This window comes from Crocodylus siamensis, chromosome 2 (assembly GCF_052110815.1).
Source record: "Crocodylus siamensis isolate JL-2025a chromosome 2, ASM5211081v1, whole genome shotgun sequence".
Taxonomy (NCBI): Eukaryota; Metazoa; Chordata; order Crocodylia; family Crocodylidae; genus Crocodylus; species Crocodylus siamensis.
The window spans coordinates 281902959-281926092 of NC_143396.1; the positions used below are offsets into that span (position 1 = coordinate 281902959).

The 23134-nt window shown below is 48.4% G+C and overlaps 1 protein-coding gene across 1 annotated transcript in view; it reads left to right on the forward strand.

Moving 5' to 3' along the window:
• LOC149872296 (uncharacterized) overlaps positions 1-23134 on the forward strand; it is a 50535-nt gene that overhangs the window by 5041 nt on the left and 22360 nt on the right. Inside the window, exon 2 of the mRNA XM_090034214.1 lies at positions 4792-4846. The gene's annotated coding sequence lies outside the window, so the exon portion shown is untranslated. The remainder of the gene's footprint in view (positions 1-4791; positions 4847-23134) is intronic.

The following is a 23134-nucleotide window of genomic DNA, read 5'->3' on the forward strand; positions in this document are numbered from 1 at the left end:
GGCCACATCTGAAATACTGTGTCCAGTTTTGTGCCCCCCACTATAGAAAGGATGTGGACAAATTGGAAAGAGTCCAGCGGAGGGCAATGAAAATGGTGATGGGCCTGGGACATGCGACTTCTGAGGAGAGGCTGAGGGAACTGGACTTACTTAGGTCTGCAGAAGAGAAAATTGAGGGGGAATTTGATATCAGCCTTTAACTACCCAAAGGGTAGTTATAAAGAGGATGGTGCTGGACTGTTCTCCATGGTGGCAGATAACAGAACAAGGAGCAATGGTCTCAAGTTGCAATGAGGGCAGTTTACATTGGATATTAGAAAAACTTTCTTAAGAGGATGGTGGTAAAGCACTAAAACAGATTACCTAGAGAGGTGGTGGAATCTCTATCCATGGGGGTTTTTTAAGGTCCAACTCAATAAAACCCTGGCTGGGATGAACTTGTTGGGGATACTCATGCTTTCAGCAGGGGGTTGGACTAGATGACCTCCTGAGGTCTCTTTCCAACCTTCATTTTATATGATCCTCTCCTCTCCTCTCTCCATCTCTCTTTCCCCTTCCTTCTTTCTTCTAGAGCCCAGCTGGAACTGTAGTTCACCAGAAGCCCCAAAGTTCAGCTGTGGACCCAGGCTGGGTCTCCCACTGTGGCGGGCAACTGATGGCATCAGTTGTGGGTACAGCCAGCAGGTTCCAGAGCCCAGATGTGGAGCCTGCCAGTGGTATCACAGTTGATGCTGCCGCTTGCCACTGTAGCTCCTGCTGTGTCCATGGCTGACACTTCCAGCAGGCTCCAGATCAGGGCTTCGGGCGGGAACTTCCACTGTGCTGGGAGGGGAGCAGCACCAGGTGTGGACACAGCCAGCAGGTTCTGTGTTGGGGCTGAACACTGCTGGCAGCATCCACAGCTGACACCACTGCTCACCCACTGCCCTACCTGGGTCCACAGCTGATGCTGTCATAGCAGGGATTGATGCTGCTGGGCAGAAACATATATATTATATATGGTTATTATATATAATATAATAATTATATGTAATAATATGATATATTATATAATATAGTTTTATAATATAGTTATAGAAGGCTTGTAGTTCTTCCTTGATGGACCCAAGTCCATGATCTCCTAGGCACATCAAATGATCAGTCTGCTTGGCTTCCAAGCTCAAGTGTAGTCACACCAACTTGGCTGCCAGCCTACATGTACAACTATTTTTGGACTAAATTATTGTATTATGCCCATGCAACATGAAATCTTACATGTTGCAACACCCATTTGTGGATAATAAGAGATGTGGGGGTATCAGGTGGAACAGGGGTGTCCAAAAATAACTAAAATAGTCATTGGTGGCTTTTGATTATACTCATAACAAAGCAGTGAAAGGATATAAATATATAGAATGGGGTTTGGTCTCACCATCAGTATAGATATGAACACTTGGCTATACAGACAAAAGTAGCTTTTGGAAAGTCATCTCCCACCAGTGCTGAAGCAGCTAGTTCCCTTCCAAACCTATACCACTGAATGGGTATTTGGTAGTAACAATTGAAGGGATTCCTTTATGTTCTTTGATTCCCTTAAAATAATTGGTAAAACAGCAATTGATTTAAATAAATAGAAAGGAACTAGGACCCATACCTGAAGTAATTTCTCCAGGCAAAATCTAGCAGCCTTTACCGCTGCTCCCTCAAGCTAAACTTCCATTGACCTTACAAGGTCTGTCAAATGTGTCCCCTGCTTTTTCTGCCATGTATTTTTTCAAGACAAGTGAAGTCCACACTTTTTTGCAGGCTCATTTCACTGCAAGTTGAGAATGTTATAACATCATGGGAGTGCCAGTTTAGCCAGTTACAACTTGACAGGCTTTCCTTGGCAACACCTAATATGATTCACTGTGTTCTTGCAATACACAGATTTAACTTCTATCTGGGGGGCGGGGTGTATGTATAGTGAGGTTATTTATTACATAAATGGTGCTAGTTTGTGTGGTAATACTGTTGTTGTAGCAGGGTACTGGGGTATGCCTGCTCCTTCATGGGAGCAAGCAGCCTGAGAGGCAGCTTGCATGTGGTGCAGGGGGCTAATGTTGCAGCCCGAAGAGGGCTCAGGTTTGAGCTATATAAGCCCAGAGCCTGCACCAATTGGGCAGTCTTGCCCTGCCAGTTGTGAAGTGAGAAGCTCCTGACAGCAGAGTAGCAGGACTTCTGAGCTAACAATGAAGCCAAATGAGAAACTCTGCAAACGGGGAAACAAGGGAGCAGAGCAGGGTACCTATCTATATGCAGGTAGCCTTAGTTTTATATTAAGCCCAGAAAGGGTTTGGGTGCTTGCTAAAGGATGCAGGTACTTTGATTTAGTTGCACCAAGGTTAGCCTTGAGTTCTGCTGAGGCAGGCTCAAGGCTTATTTAGAGACTCAGACTATAAGCCCAGAAAGGGCTGAGCCAGACTAGGAGGTCTGCGAGCTCAGGAAGGGCTGAGCTGGACAAGAAGGTCCACAGACCCAGAGGAGGCTGAACCACACTAGAAGGTCTATGAGCCTGGCCAGGGGCAGATAGCCAGATCAAGGCCCAGAGAAGGGGATGCATGTAGGGCCAGGGGTTATCAGTGAGATAAGCACCCATGAGGTTTGGGGTGTGGTGTAGAGGAGGAACAGAGCCACACAATTTGCCCTTAGGCTACAGGTGCCCTGCAGAGACATAATCAAGCCAAGCAAGACTTATTAGGCTTGACTGAGTTGAGGTGAAGGGGGTCCAGCATGGGCGCAGAGATTTGTGCAGACTCAGGGTCTTTCTAAAGCCTCCCTTACACCATCTCTAATAAGAACATGGAAGGACATGGCAGGTTTTAATAAGCTCTAATAAGGTATGTCAGGAAAGTGAAAAATGGAGAGCTACACTCAAGCCTGAGCCCAGTAGGGAACATACAGCCGTGGCCACAAGCCTGCTACAGTTGTGCTTGACATTTTGCAGGCAGGTTGACGACCAGGGCCCTGCCCCAAAGACTTGCAGTAAATCAATCTGGACGTAGTGAATGATCACTTGAATGTCTGTCCAAATCAATCCTTAAAGCAAACTTATTGTACATAAGCAGGGATAATGTATGAATACTTCAGTGATACAGTGATAGTCTGGTTTTAATCAGATCAATCTAGGAATCAAGACACTGTATCCCATCTTTTCTCTAAATACTAAATAACTTTATTGGACAGATGCCTTACAAACAATGAAAGGTGAGACAAGGTGATGGAAGAGATAGTCATGCAACAAAAGTTGTGGCTACCCGCTGAGCTCTAGGTAATTAATAGACAATGACTTTCTCTGAATAGGCATTTATTTTTCTTTGCTTATGCAGCTACTTCCTTACTAGGAAGGAGAATTTTAGATCCCTGAAATCATGCAAGCACCACTTTATAAGTGTTTACTCACTGCCAAATCAGCTCATAAAGCAGTCTTTCTGAGCCTACCGAAAGATAAACTTCAGCTCTAAGTGGCAAGTTGTATTCTCAGCAAACAGCCTAAGCATGCCATGGGGGGTGCTTCAGGGCTCCAGGAGAAAGAGTCTTCACACACGGCCCTGTCAAGTGAAAACATAGCCCATAACAGTGTTTAAAGCTTAAACAAATAAAAAGGTAAGTTGTGAGGGGGTTTTGTGCCATTTATAACCAACTGAAATAGCAGGCTTGCAATCCAATGTAAAGCAAAGGAAGTAGATTAGGAAAGTGGTCAGTTACTTCATCCTAAAGCAGAGGTAAACCAGTTCGTTGTTCATGGATCCTTTTTTCTTCTTGGTGTTGTTGTGGTCCTGAATTGCTGTATTGATGGTTAGTGATTAGCTTCTGTAGACCAGCAGCAGTGCAACGTGAGAGATGGGAGTTATTCTATGAGTAAAAATGTGCATAGTTAAATAGTGTGTATGGATAAATATGCAGGATTTACAGTGCAGTAATTATTTTCCCACCATTTGTTTAGCTTGGCTGCAGTTTTCAAAGGAAGCTAAGGGAATTTGTTACCTAGGTCCCAGTAACTGTAATGGGATTCTAACTCTAGCCTCCTGACTCATTTAAGCTTGTTGAAAGAATCCACATTTAAAGCTATACATAATATACAGCTTCCTAGAAATACTCTTTTCTGTAACTATCTCTTATTTAAACTGGGAACTTTTTAGGGAAGGGACTACTTTTTGGTTTTGTGTTTGTACAGTGTTTTGTACAACGGGGTCCTGTTATGACTGAGGTCTCCAAACACACACAGTCTAAATAAATACCATTAGCATTCCCGTTATTATTGTTAACAGTGTCATCATCATCATCAATCCAATATTATCATCATCAATAAAAACAGATAATTAATAATCAGTCATAATATGGATAGCAACCATAATAAAATCATCTGAGACATATATATTTTAGATGTAAAATTTATGTACCAGTTTGAAAACTGCTTCAGGACAACAGAGGTAATTAACTTTTTGTTACAATTCTCATTTTGCAGTTATTCACACTGGGCCTCAGCTCTGAATTATTGTTCAGTATAAATTGGTGCAAAATTGCAGCTAGCTTTAATGGGAGGATTTTGAGACTAGCATGAGCTATTGCAAACTAGTTGTATTACTTTCACAAGCTTAATAAATGTAGGAATATAATGTGATACCTTACTGAGAAACTGAGGCACAAATTATAGAACATCACAAATATGAAAAGACATTGCTGTGCTTGACATACAAATATGTTCTTTCTTTTTGCTTCGTCATTTCAGGCCTTATAGTTAACTTTTTTTTTTTTACTTTTTTTTTCCAGGAAGGAAAAGGAAAATTGGCACTTATAAGGCAGCCTGCAGTAACTTCTTGCTCTGGTATGTCGTGTGTTGTTTGTTTTGGTATCATGGATATATTTAGAAAATAGTTATCTGTTAGACTGCATAGGAACAGCTCTGATTTTTTGAGAAGTGCTTTATGTTCTGTATCATAAGTTCTTAAATGTATTCTTATAAAAATTCTTATCTTATTACATGCCAGGCGATTTTATTCTGTGGCCAAATTTCACCAGCCTTATTTATACTGTGGTACGTCCTCAGCCGCATTTAAACTTTACTGAAGTAATAGCAATGAACCCGAAGGATTGTGAATGGCTCCACTGAAATCAGGGGAACTACAGATAGGATAAGGAGCTACTGAACAAGGGAGAGTGACAGTCTAGGCCTTAAGAATCTGTTCTGTGCTTTAGGGAATCATCTCTTCTATATAGGTTCATATACAAGGCTCGTTACTTCAGTATCTGAGTGCTAGCTGTGTACCAATCAACATAACTTAGTATGTCATGTGTGGGGTTTTTTGTTCTGTTTTGTTTTTTCTTTCATCCTCTCCCAAGGGGAGAGTTGTGTAGTGCAGTTTTTTTCTTTTGGACTTTTAAAATAATATATTGTATTACATATATTTGGTTTTTTTATGTTAAAAAAAGCAAAGTGAATGAGAGACAACCTGACTTTCCCGCTGAACGTATGTGATGGTCCTTAGTTCAGTTGGGAATTATTGTTGTTACAAGTGTTATTTATTACAGGTATGTGCATTATCATTGCACCTTGCACTTAATTCAATTTGTATATAGATCTCACAGAAAAGGAGTTAATGGGAGCCTGTGCACCCAGTTAACTCTCCTGGCTGTACTTTGATATGGGCCAGATACTTGAGCTATTGGGCACATTTGCAGAGGAGTTAGGTTTCATTTTAAAAGGGGTAGAAAAACTGCCAGAACAGCATCCTGAGCTAGGAAGCTCTTCGTATGGTAGAAGTTAGACTTCTTTGCCTCCATTTTCTTGAGCAGGGACCAGATCAGCCCCCCACCTGGCCCCCCTCAGGCCCCAGGGGAGGCGCACCTAGGCCAAGGGTCAGTGAGGATCTAGTCAGGGAACTTCTGGAGGGACTGGATGTATTTAAATCAGCTGGTCCAGACGATCTCCACCCCAGAGTGCTGAGGGAATTGGCTGAGGTCATTGCGGGACCCCTGGCACGACTGTAAAAGCACTCATGGTGCTCTGGTGTGGGGCCAGAGGACTGGAAGAGGACCAACGTGGTTCCCATCTTCAAAACAGGAGGAAGGAGGAACCCGGGAAACTATAGGCCAGTTAGGCGAGTTAGTCTTACCTCGATCCTGGGTAAGCTTTTTGAGAGAATTATCCTGGCGCATGTCCACAAGGGGCTAGCAGGGGAGATTATGCTTAGGGGCAATCAACACGGGTTCATTAGCGGCAGGTCCTGTCAGACCAACCTGGTGGCCTTCTACGACCAGGTCACCAAATCCTTAGATGCAGGGGTAGCAATGGACATAGTCTTCCTGGACTTTTGGAAGGCCTTCGACACTGTCTGTCACCCCATTCTCATTAAAAAACTGGGGGACTGTGGTGTTGACACCCACACAGTCAAATGGGTCGCCAACTGGCTGGAGGGCCGCACCCAGGGAGTGGTGGTGGATGGGTCATTTTCAACCTGGAGGGATGTGGGCAGTGGGGTCCCCCAGGGCTCGGGCCTTGGGACCACCCTGTTAAACATCTTCATCAGCAACTTGGATGAGGGGGTAAAAAGCACCCTGTTCAAATTTGCTGATGACACTAAGATGTGGGGGGATGTGGGCACGCTAGAAGGAAGGAATAGGCTGCAAATTGAACCTAAACAGGTTATGGGGTGGGCAGACAAGAATAGGATGGGATCCAACACTGACAAGTGCAAGGTGCTGCACCTGGGGAGGAAGAACCAGCACCATACCTACAGGCTGGGGAACTCCCTTCTCGTCAGTGCAGAGGCAGAAAAGGATCTTGGAGTCATCATTGATGCCAAGATGAACATGGGCGGCAGTGTGGGGATGCAGTCAGGAAGGCCACCCGCAACTTGTCATGCATCCACAGATGTATCTCGAGCAGGTCCAAGCCAGTGATCCTCCCCCTCTATGCAGCACTGGTCAGGCTGCAGCTGGAGTACTGCGTCCAGTTCTGGGCGCCGCACTTCAAGAGGGATGTGGACAACACGGAGAGGGTCCAGAGGAGGCCACCCGCATGATCAGGGGGCAGCAGGGCAGGCCCTACGAGGGGAGGAGAGGCTAGGGGACCTGAACCTGTTCAGCCTCCACAAGAGAGGGCAGAAGGGGGATCTCATGGCCTGTTACAAACTAGTCAGAGGGGACCAGCAAGCATTGGGGGAGTCACTGTTCCCCCGAGCACTACCAGGAGTGACCAGGAATAACGGTCACAAGTTGGCAGAGGGTAGATTCGGACTAGACATCAGGAGGCGCGACTTCACAGTCAGGGCGGCTAGGATCTGGAACCAACTTCCAAGAGAAGACCCTGGGGGTCTTTAAGAGGAGGCTAGATGTACACCTTGCTAGGGTCGTTTGACCCCAGTACTCTTTCCTGCCATGGCAGGGGGTCTGACTAAATGATCTACTCAGGTCCCTTCCGACCCTAGAAACTATGAAACTATAACCCTACTAACTATGAAACTATTAAACTAAGTGGGGTTACTGCTTTTGTTGGCCCCTTTTTACCAGGATTCAAGATGCAGGGAAGTAGCCTTGTCAGCAGGCAAGCTCAAGGAAGAATGGATGACTAGCAGAGCCCCAAGATGCTCAAGATTTGGGGTGGAGGGAAGTCATTTTGAGTTGGCAGGTCTGCACCTTGGGCAGCAGCAGCAGATGGGTCTGGAGCAGTAGGCAACAGATGTGTAACAGGAAAAGCTACTGTCGTGGAGATTAGCACAGAAGCCATTGCCGAAACCAAAGCCAAAATCCTGCCCTGCAGCAGCAGCCTTTCCTGGGAGCAAACCTCTGGTCAGCACCAACCCCATAGCTGCTGCTGATGGCCAAAACTACCATGTGGAAGCTGCAGGGAGGTCAGGGGTTGAGCCCCCCTCTCCCCTGCCCATTCCCCCCATTTAGGCAGCACCTGGAGCTCTTGTCCTGCTTGACCACCTGTATTTGCCCACTGAATTTAGTCCAGCACTATTTGTGCCAGAGTAAACTCATCCAAGCCCAATGTCTACACAAGCCCAGTGACAGCAGCAAAGTGAGCAGCATAGCGGTTTAAGCCAGGGATGCTTCTGGCCTGCTGCCACAGACACAGGAAGCTCTAGGCTTTGGCCACAGCTGCCCGCAGTCATCCACAGCTGAGCACAGACACTTGGACACCATCCCTGTGCTTTGAAATGCTGCCCCATGCTGTATTTTATTCTCCGGTCACACGCTGCTCTGGCCCTAAGCAGTCTGCAGCCTACTGGCAAAGCCCACAAAATACTGTCCTGAGATCCTGTGCCCAGCATATCATGGACGCATCCTGCCCCGGCCATGGCAGTGAGAGCACTGTGTCCACGAGGCTCTTGCAGACCACCACCTTGTCTACTTCCCACAGTAGGGTACCTGGGCAGCCACCCACAGACCCTATCCCCTGTTCAACCAAAGAACATGCACATTGTGAACAGTTTGCAACAAAACCCAAACTTTATTTCCCTTCACAACACCACAACAGACCCCCTCTGTCCCTCCTCTCCCAACAACAGGCCCCCCCAACCCAATACGCACCATCAGTAAAGCACCCTCATCCTGTGAAACTGTGAAGAGTGTGTGTGTTTCCAACTTCCAGAGAGGCAACAGTGGGGAGGAGGCACTGAGGGCATACAGCCCGGAGGAGGCACCTGGCTCTCCAGCCTCCGCAACCATGATCTTGGGCCCAGACACCATGCTGAAGCCATTGAGCCAGGGGCTGGCCTGGTAGCCAGGGTGGGCACTGTCCAGCCCACTCAGGCCACTCCCCCCCCGCTCCTCCTCCTCCACAGGGCTGGCGTGAGAAGGGCCCGCATGGAGAGCTGGCCCCATGATGCCAGCTCCCACACAGGTGATGCATGGATGTGGGGCAAGCAGTGGGTGAGGTGGGGGGCCTGGCTGCTGGGGACCCAGGATCTGGAGCAGAGGCTGGGGGCCCTGGCCACTGCAAGTAGTGCTGCACCTCCTCCCAAGCCCACTGAGGATCTGAGGCAGGCTCACGAGCAGCTGCCAGGGGCCAGCTGGGCCTGGGGCTGGGGAATGGCGGGGGCAGGTGGGCCAAAAGGCAACACCAGGGCCAGCACTGTGTCAGGGTCATCCTCAGTGTCCTTCACCGCCCATCACACCATGATGTGCTGCTCCTCTTGGGTCTCCACCTACTTCTGCAGGAAGCCAAGACACACTCTGCATTTTTTTTTTATTGGTTAAAGAATTTTTTTGTGTTCCAAGCCAAATCAGCCAAATCAAGTCCAAACCCATGAGTCAGTCCAGAACCATAAGTGGCCCTACAACCGGCAAACATCCTCCACCCCCACCAGGGGCTTCAGATATTTCCAAAGTCTTTTGGCAAGCATCCTACATGCACACCCAAGCCCAGAGGTTTGGGGTTCAGATGCCCCCAAGTTTCACCTGCCCTCAGCCATATGGCCACAGAAGCAAGCTAGGGAGGAGCCTCCCATTTCCATAAAGAGGGCTTTAAGCCCCAGCACCTCAGTGGGTACTAAACCACACCAAAGGAACAGTTATCCCTGGGAACACTTAAGGAAAACTGCCTTCATGGACCCAGATACATGGTGTTTCCCCTTCTAGGTAAGACTTTTGGGTTTGCTGTCAGTTATGGTCCACTGTCCATCTTCCAGGCCTTGCAGTACCAGGCACAACTCTCCTTGAGCCAGGCCTCAAAGATGCTGACCAGCCACTCGAGCAGAGCCATCCTGTCCTGGCTCTGGTGCTGACAGAGCGAGTGCATGCGGATCATACCAGCAAAGGGTGGTAGCATCCTTGGGGCCCCATCTCCACTAGCAGCAGGTGGGTCTCCCCCACGTCCAGCAGCTGATCCTGCAGAGCAAGGACAGAGAGGCTCCTTGTGAGAGTTTGCAGCATTTCAGAGATAGCATGCACTGTATATAGGGCCTGTGTATTGGCTACCCTCGGTTCGGGGGCTGTGCACACACAGATGCCCAGGGACTGTGGTAGGTTGCCTTTCCACAGGCAGCTGCTGAGTGACCCTTCCCTCCCAGCTTCCACAGTGGGGGCAGGCGGGCCGCTTGCTGCTTGCCGTAGGCAGCCTGCCTTCCCCGTACACTACCCGGGCCAGGCCATGGCTGGCCCCTGTGTACAGCTGCCAGGGCTGCTCCCTCCCTTCTCCTCCCTACAAGCCAGGCACTTTGTTCCCATGCTGCCAGGCCTGTGGTGCCAAGGTTCACACTTTCCCACAACATTTGCCACCACCTGGAGGGACATCTCTGCCTACACTATAAGTGGCTGACTCCTGCAGCTGGGGAGGAGAATGCCACTGCCATTGAAGAGCTTCTCCACAAGTGACGGGCCCCTGGCTACCTAGCTGGGAATCTGTGGGGCACTTGATGAAGTCCTGAATTGCCTCCTGCCTCCCTGCATGTTGTGGGAGGGTGGGGGGGGTGGGACTCCAGTGAATGCAGGGGCAGCATGGCCAGGCAGGTTGGGGTGGGCAGGGAAGAAGGGCCCTCACCCTCTACCCACCCCCATGCAGGGCTGCTGGCTCCAGTGATGCAGCCCGTGGGCAGCTGCATGAGCTGAAATGGACATATGGACATGGGTGGCTGTAGAGCCCACCCCCCTTTCCTCCTGGCTCTCGTCCCTGTGTGAGGTTTACTGGGCTGGTGTGGCAACCACTCCTCACAGTCGAACAATGGTGACAGTGGGGGCCTTGGGGACACTGACCACCAATTAATTGAATTTACCATATGGAGTAGAGTGGGTAAGATAACTAGTAGGGTGGAAGTGCTTGACTTTAAGAAGACTAACTTCAGCGTGCTCAGGAGTTTAGTCAATGGCGCACTGCAGGATAGGAGGATTGGCGAGATGGGAGTCCAGGAAGGGTGGTCATTCCTGAAGGAAGTGAGTCTTGGGGCACAAAGGGAGATGATCCTGGTGCAAGGGAAAAGGGGTAAAGCGGCTAAAAAACTTCCTTGGCTAAACAGAGAAATCCAGGAAAGCCTAAGGGCAAAAAAGAGGCATATAGGTGGTGCAAGCAGAGGGAAGCTACCAAGCAGGAGTGTACCTACCTGGCATGCACTTGCAGGGAGGCAGTTAGAAAGTCCAAAGCAACTATAGAGCTGAGGCTGGCAACACAAATAAAAGACAACAAAAAGTCTGTGTTTAGGTATGTAGGGAGTAAAAGGAAGGCACAGAGTGGCACAGGACAAAGCAGGAGCTGAACAAGCAGAAGCAATTAATGACAGATGGGGGACAAGGCTGAGCTCTTCAGTGAATTTTTTGCATTAGTGTTCATAGACTCATAGAATCACAGAAGCTGGGTTGGAAGGAACCTTGTAGATCTTCAAGCCCAACCCCCTGCCTGGCCAGGAGAAAGAACTGGGCCCAAATGATCCCAGCTAGGTAGGCATCAAGCCTCCTCTTAAAGACCCCCAGGGTAGGAGCCAGCACCACTTCCCTTTGGAAGTTGGTCCCAGATCCTAGCCGCCCGGACCGTGAAGTAGGTCTTACAGATGTCTAATCTAAACCTCCTGTCCAACAACTTATGGCCGTTATACCTTGTTATGCCAGGGGGTGCGAGGGGAAACAAGGTCTCTCCCAGACCCTTCTGGTCCCCCCTAGTGAGTTTATAGACAGTCACCAGGTCCCCCCTCAGCCTTCTCTTGTGAAGGCTGAACAGGTTCAGGTCCCGCAGTTTCTCATTGTAGGGTCTGCCCTGCAGTCCCCGGATCATGCGGGTGGCCTCCTCTGGACCCTCTCCATGTTGTCCACATCCCTCCTGAAGTGGGGCACACAGAGCTGGACGCAGTACTCCAGCTGTGGCCTGACCAGTGCCGCATAGAGGGGGAGGATCACCTCCCTGGCCCTACTTGAGATGCACCTGTGGATGCACGACAAGGTGCAGTTAGCCCTGCCAACCGTGACCTCGCATTGTCGGCCCATGTTCATCTTGGAGTCAATAGTGACTCCAAGATCCCTTTCTGCCTCTGTGCTCTCAAGAAGGGAGTTCCCCATCTTATAAGTGTGCTGCTGGTTACTACTGCCCACTTCTCCCCAAGTCAAATATGACCTGTCCACCACCACCCTGAGTACGACCCTTCAGCCAATCTGCAATCCATCTGACTGTGTAGGCATCAATGCCACAGTCACCCAATTTTTTAATGAGGATGGGGTGGGAGACAGTGTCAAAGGCCTTGCTGAAGTCCGGAAAGAGTACATCCACTGCAACACCTGCATCCAAGGCTTTTGTGACCTGATCATAAAAGGCAATCAGGTTGGTCTGACATGACCTGCCCCTAATGAAACCGTGCTGGTTGCCCTCGAGCATCATCTCTCAGGCCGGCCCATCGCAGATGTGCTCCTTGATGATCTTCTCAAGGAGTTTCCCTAGGATCGAGGTAAGACTGACGGGCCTATAGTTGCCCAGGTCCTCCCTCCCCCCTTTTTTAAAGATGGGGACCACGTTGGCCAAGGTTCAGTGACTGGATGATCTACTCAGGTCCCTTCCGACCCTAGAAACTATGAAACTATGAAACCCTCTGCCCCACTTACCTAAGGGGGAAATCAGCTGTTGCTGCCCCAGCTGCTGTCTCCTCTGCAGCTGCTGCCTTCGCCGCCGAGGTAAGGTGGGTACATGTGTGGCACATGTGCACCCTGCTCCCTCTGCTCCTGCTTCCCAACTGCGAGGGAATTTCAAACCGCCACTTTTTAAAACCCACGGTTTGAAATTCCCGCAGTTGTGACCTCAGCCAATCAGGCCTTCCAGTTAAGCCAGAAGTGCTTGCTGGCAGCCCCGCCCCCTACCGACCCTCCCGCTGGGATCCTGGGGAGGCAGGGATTACCACCCCCAAGGGGCTTGTCGGAGCTGCCCCCCTGCTTGGGGGAAAGGCCCCTGGAGCTTCTTCCCCGCTTGGGGGAAAGCCGCCCCCGCTGTCTGCCTGCCCGTGCGCAGCTTGGGTGCACAGCTCCCTGTCGGGCAAGCTAAAAGGGCTCCAGAGGGCTTCCCCTCTGGATCCACTTCAGCTGCACTGTACCCTCTGCCCCACTTACCTTAGGGGGAAATCAGCTGTTGCCGCCCCCGCTGCTGTCTCCTCTGCAGCTGCTGCCTTCGCTGCCGAGGTCAGGTGGGTACACGTGTGGCACACATGCACCCTTCTCCCTCTGCTCCTGCTTTCCAACGTGTTCTTGAACAAGGGTCAAGCTAAGTCTCCTAGTGGGCTCTTAGGTGGGCATCAGAGGGACACCAGCCCCTACAACTGTTGACACTGACTTGGTGCAGAGTCATTTCGACAGAATGGATGGGTTCAAGTCAGCAGGCCCGGATGAGCTGCATCTGAGGGTACTGAAGGAATTGAACGGTGTCAGAGCAGAACCATTGGCACGGCTGTTTGAGCGCTCGTGGCACTCGGGTCAGGTCCCAGAGGACTGGAAAAGGGCTAATGTTGTCCCTGTTTTCAAGAAGGGGAGGAAGAAGGATCTACCTCCATCCTTGGAAAAGTCTTTGAAAAGATTATGAAGGAACATATTTGTGTGAGTCCAGTGGGAAAAATAATGCAGCAGGGCAACCAGCATGGATTTGTGCCAGGCAGGTTATGCCTGACTAATCTGGTTTTGTTTTATGACCAGGTCACAAAATGCTGAGACGCAGGAGTAGAGGTGGATGTTGTTTTTTTGAATTTTAGGAAGGCCTTCGATATGGTATCTCATCCTATTCTCATAAATAAATTAAGAGGCTGTGACACAGATGTTTACACAGTCTGGTGGGTGGCAAATTGGCTTAGTGGTTGCACTCAGAGAGTAGTAGTATACAGGACAGTATCAACCTGGAAGGATGTGGGTAGTGGGGTCCTGCAGGGCTCTGTCTTTGGACCTGTACTCTTCAATGTCTTTATCAGTGGCTTGGATGTGGGTGTGAAGTGCACTCTATTCAAGGTTGCAGGTGATACTAAATAGTGGGGTGAAGTGCAACTCCAGAGGTTAGGGAACGATTGCAGGCAGACCTGGACAGGTTGGAAAAGTGGGCAGTACACAATAGGATGCAGTACAACAAGGACAAGTGCAGAGTGCTGTGCCTAGGGTGCAAAAATATCCAGCACATCTACTGGCTGGGAAGTGACCATCTCAGCAGCACAGAAGAGGAAAGGGATCTCTGAATCACAGTGGACTCCAAGATGAACATGAGTCGTCAGTGTGACAAAATCATCAGCAAAGCTAACTGCATTTTATCATGCATCAGCAGATGCATGACAAATAAATCCAAGGAAGTGATACTTCCCCTCTATGCGGCATTGGTCAGACTGCAGTTGGAGTACTGCATCCAGTTTTGGGCACCGCACTTCAAGAAGGATGTTGATAGACTCGAGAGGGTCCAGAGGATGGCCACTCATATGGTTAAGGGTTTACAGGCCAAGCCCTATGAAGAGAGACTATGGGACTTAGAGCTCTTCAACCTCTGCGAGAGAAGGCTGAGAGGTGATCTTGTGGCTGCCTAGAAATTCACTAGGGGGGCGCAGCAAGGAATTGAAGATGCTCTGTTCACCAGGGCGCCTCTTGAGGTAACAAGGAACAATAGTCACAAATTGGCAGATAGCAGATTTAGACTAGATATCAGGAAGAACTTCATGGTTAGGGTGGCCAAAACTTGGAATGGGCTTTCAAGGGAGGTAGTGCTCTCTCCTACCTTGGGGGTCTTTAAGAAAAGGCTGGATAGGCATCTGGCTGGGGTCATCTGACCCCAGCACTCTTTCCTGCCCAGGCAGGTGGGGTGGACTCGATGACCCTAGCCTCTATGAATCTATGATGTCTCTGGCTGCAGAGATGAGCAACCAATGCATCCCGTGGCAGTAAGGCTCAGCATGAAGCTGCCTGGGCAGTGGCCCCCTCTGGCGATGTGCAGGGCCCATCCTCACCCTGTCTTCATCCGAGGCAGACTATTGCCAGAGGAGCTTGGGCAGGTGATGGCCCAGGCTGCCTATGTTGCCGGGTGAGGCCAAGGGTGAGGACCTGGTGTGGGAGCTCTAAGGTACCCTCCCCCAGAGAGTCCTTCTGGCCCACAGCCTCTGGCTGAGGCTCTGGCAGCCCAAATGTGCTGCAAAACATCTGTGGGAGCCAGGATGCTGTCCAGGTCCCACAGAAAGGGTTTGGATGTTGCAGTCAGGGTCTTGGCCTTGACCCGGCACTGTTGACTGGACTACTGGTATCTGTGCTCCAGCACCCACCAGGACACATCATCATAAACATGGACATTGGCCCTTGTCACCTGGCCAAACATCTGCTGGACCTCAACATCCCCCCAGATGACTTTTTCTTCATGGCTCCAGTTGGTGCTACTTTTTGCGAATGAAAAGAAGTTTGCAAACACAGGCTTAGAATTCAAAATGATGCTGACTAATTGGAGAAATATTCCTTCCTCCCCCCACATGTCCTGATCAGGGCCAGGCTACTCCCTGCCTCTCTTCCCCCTGGGTTAGGGCCAGGCCATGTACTCTCCTGTGGTCAGATCAGGTCCCCACTGCACTGGCCTTCCATACCGAATCAAGCCCACTGGCCAGATCTGGGCTGGGGATGGATCTGGCACTGCCTATCTGGCCCACAGGGTGAAAACTTTGGGCACCACTGGATGAGACAAATATCTGTCATAAGTAGCCTGTCAGAGAGAAAAGCCAGACTGTCCCTAAGACCCAACAACAAAACAGTAATCAAACCAGCAGACAAAGGTGGAGCTATAGTGATCTTCAACTATCAAGACTACATCAATGAAGGTAACAGGCAACCCTCAGACAAAAAATACTACAAAGAACTTGGGGAGGACCCTACACCAGAATTTGCCCTGGAACTGGAAAATATCATCACTGGGACTAAACATTGATACTGGGTTCATGCTACATTTTATCCAATTCCTGAATTCTTTCCACACAAGGAGGGTGAGATAGAGCCTCCTCCCTTTTGATAGGTCTCAATCTCCCAGTAATCAGCTTCTTTTCTTTTGCTAATTGGGCATCTGCTACCCCTGAGCTTTTCTCTCAGCCCTTTCCCTCTGCTGTTCTTTCACTATGCTGTGCCTGGCTTCCTGCGGATCTAAGACCCGATGAGGAATGTTTTGCATTTGAAAGCTTGTCTAACTTTATCCCAACTACATAGTTGGTCCAGTAAAAGATATCACCTGGTTTAGGCATAGTTGGTCTTGCCTTTGGCAAGGGGGTGGATTAGACAATGCATTAGAGTCTCTTTCTCTGTTTCCTGTGATCCATGGTCATCAGGGCGTCCACAATGAGACTGAAGATAATAACCAGAGCAGGCTGGGAGGCTACGCACCACCACTGTAGGACTGGGTCACCAGGCTGGCTCTGCATCAGTCTTTAGGATGGGGTAGGCACTCCATAGCAGAAGAAGTGAAAAGAAAGGGTTCCATGATGTTAGGAAGTTTGAAAACCACTGTAATATAGGATACTATTTTTAGCTATGATTTGTGACAAGCCACCTTTGGGTGGATATTACAATTAATGAATAAAAACTAAAAAATCTTAAAATTGCTATTAAGTAAATAAAACTACTTTACATGTCTTCATAAGAAAAAAAAGTTTGTCAGATCACACTTTGTAAGTTTTTCATTCCATCCAGGAAGAGCACACACCAACTGCAGAGGCTTCCTCAGCCTGACAAAGGGTTTTTAAACCTGAAAGCTTCCTAAAATTTTTTCCCCAACTATTTAAGTTGGTCTAATAAAAGATACCAGATTCACCCAAACAACCTTGTTTGCCTATGTCCTTAGACCAACACAGCTACAAGCTACACTCCTCAAATTACACTTTGCATTTAAAACTGATTTATTAAATAGAGATACTTGAATTTAACTGTTTCTCGTCACTGTGTCAATCAAGATTTTAAAGCCAGCAGATTTTATCTTCCTGTATTTCCCTTTTATTCAAAGATTAGTAAACTGCGTTCTCCTGCTTTTTTAATACTCAGTTTCTGAACTATGAATGTGTCATTATACTATATATATATTAGATGATCTGGGGTCTTGTGAACTCAGCGTCATTCCTGCCTGTGGCAGGGGGTCGGGCTAGATGATCTGTTCAGGTCCCTCCTGACCCTAGCTCCTATGAAACTGTGAAACTATACTACTTTCATACAATGAAATGAAGGAAATGCTCTCTCTCTACCTACTACTGTCAAAAAGTAGTTCAGCACTTCAAAACATTCAGATTGCAGGTGTTTAGCCAATTACTTCTTCAAATTTTAGGTCAGTGGTTTAACTCTCAGCTTCGGCATCAAACATTTACCTTAAATTACTTTCATAAGTTACAGTAAGTGTAAGCAAGGCTATAATTTTAGATTAAAAATGAAAAATGTATTTACCTTCAATATAAAAAAGTAGATTATGAGTGAGTAGTTAAAAAATTCCTTTCCCTAATAAGACAGAAGCAAAATGTATTTGTATTGGACATAGTTTCCTTTCTGGGTTGTTTTAGGTTACCTAGAACAATGGTGGCCAGCCTTTTTTGGCAGGCATGCCACAAAGCAAGCTGCACACCCTGCCCAACTGCTGCTCAGATCCCCTTCCTCTGCCCAATCTGCTGCTCTGCTTTCTGCTCTGTGCTTTGTTTCCTGCCTGATTTCAGGAAGGGAAAGGAGTCTGAAGGTTCAGTAAGATGAACACAGGTATTAGAAATCCTTGAGAAACTGTGTCTTAGAACTAGAACAACTTAAAACTCAGTTGGTCTAATAAAAGATCTCACACCTACTCAAAGGACCTTGCCTGCCTATGTCTTAGAAGTAGACTTTTTTTCCCAGAGGATACGATTGGCAGGACTATTTCAATCCCTGTTGAATAACCTGAATCTTAGTTTAACTTCTCAAACCCGGCAAATGCTGTACACTTTGCAGGGGTGTATGTGGTAGCCATGTTGGTCTAAGACAAAAAGAAATGCACAAATCAGAACTCTTGGTTCCAAAATGATACCTTTTATTAGACCAACTGAGAAACTGCAAAAAATATCTTTTTCTGCAAGCCTTCAGACTCATGCACCCTTCATCAGGCTCAGGGAAAGTTCAAGACTGTAAAAATATCCCCATATGTAGGAAATAAACTTCATTTTTGCACAGAGGAAGCAGAAGTTAGAAAACTGTCCCCCTGGGTCCATGAGAGTCTCTTTGTGAGCTTGCTGTTTGTTGTGTAGATCAAGCAAGATTTCAACCCTGGTGGTGTCAGATGGCTGGCAGGGAGGTGTAGAAATCTTTCTTGTTGTTCAGCAATGAAGTTTATAATGCAAAAATTGGCTAAAATTCAACATCTTCCATGTTTCAGGGATGTATGCAGTAGCTGTGTCGGTCTGAGACTTTGCAGAAGCAACAGTGACATCTAGTGGAGGGGGGGGGGAAAGTATTGCAAATTTCCAGATCGCAGCTAATATTTAGGACACATCCTGACAGCTAATGGTACTCCTGAGGAATTTGTCCAAACAGGAAATCTCATGTGCCAAAATTGTTATTGTCGTTATGAAAACAGCAAAAACTGCTTTGAAAACATCTAGGGCAGAATCCTAGTTCTCTTTACAATTTGTGATGCTAATCCACGTGCATTAGGCTGTATTCTGGTGGGGCAGGCACACGGCTCCATACAGGAGCCGAAGTCCCAAAATTGTAGCCCTGAAAAAAAAATGGTGGAAGGAGGAGGGCCCTTCCTCCCATATCTTAGCCAATGATCTAATGGCTGGGGCATCTGCCCAAGAAGCAGGCAACCCAGATCTCTCTCACTAAGACAGGATTTGAACCTATGTCTGTCTTTGCTTTACTTCAGCATAAAGCACCACCAGGCCACAAGTCAGCTATTATACAGGGTGGTTTTGTTTGTTCCCCCCTTGGAGCTGATCCACTGTACCTTGCATTTAATAGTCATCAGAAAAAATGGAGAGTGGTAGGAAAGTTTTTGTGCCATTCCAGACCCTGGGGTCTGCTTCCTTCCAGGCCAAAATTTGGTTTGCTGAGCCACAAACCCTTTAACTTAGACTGGTTTCCTCCAGGCAGCACATATGTCACATTCTTAGCTAATCAAGAGGCCAGCTTCAAAAACAGAGCTGGGAAGAGGCCTGTCTGAATAAAACTTAACCTACAACCTAGTGATTAGAGCACTATGCTTGACTTAAGGGTTCAAGCCCTGTCAGGGTGAGGAGGGACTGCACCCTGTGTTTCTTATGCAAGAGCCCTAATCAGAGATTGAAAAGATGTGAGAGGCCACCACTTTAGGCACCTGTTAGCTTGGCTACAGTCCTGGGACTTACTGTATTCACCCAGGTGTGAGTGTACAGATCTGCATACCTGTCCTACCAAAGCACAACCTACTGGGCATGCTCAGTAGCTGTGCTGATGCTTTTGTGTTCACACTGTCTGTGGAAACCGAATTGCAGCCTGTCCAGAAGTGGCAAAAATGGCAGTGACGTAACTGGGGAGGTGCCACTTGCGCATATATAAAGTGAAATAGGATTCTGCCCTTTGACTCCGAATTCTTGTGAACAGTAATTAATACTGATGATTTCTTCTTATGAAAAGCAGATGGTTATAAAATATTTACACCTTTCACATTAGCCAGTCATGTCCCTGAAATAGTCTCATTGGTTGTTCATATATTTCACACACAGTTGAGTCCAGCTTTACTGATGAGTACCTAACCTTGAAAGGTGAAAACTACCAAAGGCTGGAAGCTTGTTATTCAGGTTTACATGATACTTTTACAGTTTAGTACAGTATTGTGATTATTCATGACATGTTTATGTAGCTGGAAAATGTCCTGCTAGATGCAAAAATCCTCAGCAATTGTATTTGAAATGAGTTGGAACAAACTGACAGACTTCTATCTTTGGTGAAGGTAGCACATGCCTTTGTGTGCATTTACAGTGGAACACTTGAGAAGGAGTTAAATCAAGAGAGAAGCCAAGAAAAAAGAATGAAAACCTTGTGTAAGAAGCATCCCTGTACTGGAATACATAAGCTAAGTTTATAGACATGTTGGGAAGAGAGAGAAAGCTCAAAGGAAGCAGTACACCATTACATGACTGAAGGCATGGAAGGAAAGACAGGGATTGAATGAATTGGAAGAGGTTACCAGAAGACATCAATGAGAAGGTGACAGACTGGGACTGACTAGGAGACAGAATCACTGTGAGGTTTGGTGCAAGCATACAATTTGTCTTCCAGGTCAGGACAAAGAGCCCCTCCTAACAAAACAACAGTGAGGGTGACAAATTAGGAGAGAATTATGCAGTTAAATTTTGCTGTACCTTTTAACCTAAATGTAGCCAAAGACTCTGCCTGTTACATAATAAATAAAGGCTTGTTTGGGAAAAGCTGTTCCTATGTCATTGCAAACATCTGCTAGTTGCATAGCTCTTGAAACAATTAGCTCATAAATAGGGATCCAAGTTCATGGTGAGAAGTAAAGTACAAGCCCAAACTTTCTGAAGCAATTCCAACATCCATGGTTGTGTCCCTGAAATAGAACTTGGGCATGTCTGCCCAAGACATGTTCATGCATATTAGCCTAAGTTAATGCATATTACAGGCACATATCTACATGTGCAAGCCCTTAATGTGCATCAACTTAGGCTAATCATGTAGGCATCAGATTTACATGTGATTAGTTAATGCGCATTAACACACGTGTAGACGCAACCCGGCACTAAGTTTAGTGCTGAGTCTGCCCTGCCACTAGGGGGCTGGCCTGACCACACTCCCAGGGAAAATCCAGAGGTTGGGGTGCTGTCCCCCTACATCCTCCCTCCTATGGCCCCCCACTCTGGGCTTGAAGACGCAAAGTTTGTAAATAGTTTTCCCCTTGGCATACCATTTTCCTCTTGTATATAGTTTTCCCCTTGTAAGCGGGTCTCTTATTGTTGGCGGATGGGGAAGGTGGTGATGGGGCTTTGTTGGTTGAGGGAGAGTGGGAGGGGGTTCTGTTTGTTGAGAGGGGAAGGGGAGGGATGGGGTGGGTGTTGTGAGGGTAATAATGTTTTTTTGTTTTAACCATGGCTGTATCCTGAGAGTGGTGCTGGGAGTGGGCAGGGGGTAGGAGGTGTGTAGGTTGCAGGGCAGGTGGGCTGGAGCAGGGTGTGCCATAGGAGGGGGTCAACCAGGGCCTCCCACAGCCAGTGCCCTGGCCCCTACTGGTGGGTGCATGGCTGTCCTGGGGCCTGGGCGGAGGGGCCTGCTGGGGTCATCGCTGGCAGGGGCACTGGTCATTTCTGTCAGAGGCCAGCTGTAGCAGTATGGTGCTGGGCACTGCTGGCAGAAGCAGAGGCTGAAGCAGGGTGGACAAAGAGGGAGCTGCCATGTGCTGCCACTGAGCTGAGCATGTGGCTCCTGGGCAGCGAATGGGATGGCCATTGATCAGAGTTTCCCAGATGGCTGCCAGGTGCTTGCAGCTGGCTCTGACTTCAACATGGCCATGAAGTGCTGGCAGCCATGTGGCCAGAGGCTGGAGCTCCCTCCAGTGGCCACTGGGGCACATGGCAGGGCTACAGGGACTTGAGACTTACTTTAGTGCTGAGTTTCTGCATGCCTAGACACCTGCCCAAAATTGCTTAGTGCACATTAACTTAACATGCATTAAGTTTTGTTGCACTTAAATGCACATGTGGGTGTGCCCCTTGTGTCCCAAATTTCAAGAACTGTGCCTTGATTGGTTCTGTCAAATGTTCTTATGGCACTAGGCAGCATACTGCTCCATCTGCTGACAGGATACAACATGACACTGCCTGGTACCTCATGATCAGGAATCGGGTTTTATGTTCACCATGGAAAAACCTGGATTTTCTCATTTTAAGTAGAAAAACCTGGATTTTCTCCTTTAAAGGAGAAAACATGGGAAAATATAAGTTTCCTCTTCTAGGCTGGCAGAGTTCCTGCCTGCGAGGGGCTAGGGGGAGAGGGAGGAGGGCGATCAGGCAGGAGGCAACATGTTCATGCATGTGCATCCACATGCACATGGCAGCCAGGCAGCCTGGAGAGCAGCTCCTGCAGCGGCCCCCAGGCAAGTCTGGGGGTAGTGGGGACTGAGGCCCCCATAGTGACGGAGGGAGTTAGGCAGGATTGGAGCTAGGTCTGGGGCTGCTGGCCAGCCAGGGTGGTCCATGGGGCTTGGGACCATGTGCATCCATAGGGCCCAGGTGGAGAGTAGGATGGAGCTATGGGTGGCTCATCCAGGGGGTGGGGGTGACACTGTGTATACTTGTGGGGGAGCCTTGGGGGGCACATGCCACCCAGATTTGTGCACGGGGCAGAGGCGGGCTGCCCACTGTGGGCTCAGGGCTCCACATCCTGCCGCGATCCCCCCAGGACCTCTGTTGCCCAGTAGCTCAGTCCCAGTGCAGCATGGCAGAGCAGAACAGGAAGGCTCAATGCTGCCACCGGGAGCTATGCTGCTTCCACCAGAACCACAAGCAGTATAGCTGCACTGGTGTAGCACTGAGTCTAGGCTAGTTACTTTAGTTTGCCTCTAAATAGCTCTCGTGTAGTGCCACGCTAGAGGTATAGTGGTATACCACTATAGTGGCTGCAAGTGGTGTAGATTACTTGTCCAGAGGCCTGCAGAAGATCTAAGAGATGCCCCAGATGTTCTTTCCTGAAAATTGGTTGCTGTAGTGAGAAAGGGACGGGCAGAAGCCAAGGACCTGATCTCAGGATAACAGAGTGGGGCCTCCTCTTTAAGAAGAGCAGAGGCAATCTTGTAACAATGGGTGAGCAAATGGGATACCCCCAAGTGCTACCTAAGAGGGGTCCCTCCTCCATACCCTGCACCTTCTCTGCAGTGACTCTGGCTCTGGCAGAAGGGCAGAGCATCAGGGGCAGCGCGTGGTGCAGGAGCAGCAGCTAGAGGTTTGCTTCTATGGGGAGAGATGACACCTCCACTGAAAATCAGCATTTAAATGTCTGCTCAACACACATTTCAGCAGCACAAAAAGGACTTGACATCTTCCCCTCCCCACGTCCACCCACCAGTAGCAAGCCTCTGGCTTTTCTGCTCCTGAACCATGCAATCCCACCACCGAGACAAGCCCAGCCGAGAACAACTGACCCATTATATCTCTAAGCAGAGGTGAAGGGCTCATTGGTAAGGGCACAAGAGCACTCCTAGGACTAAAGA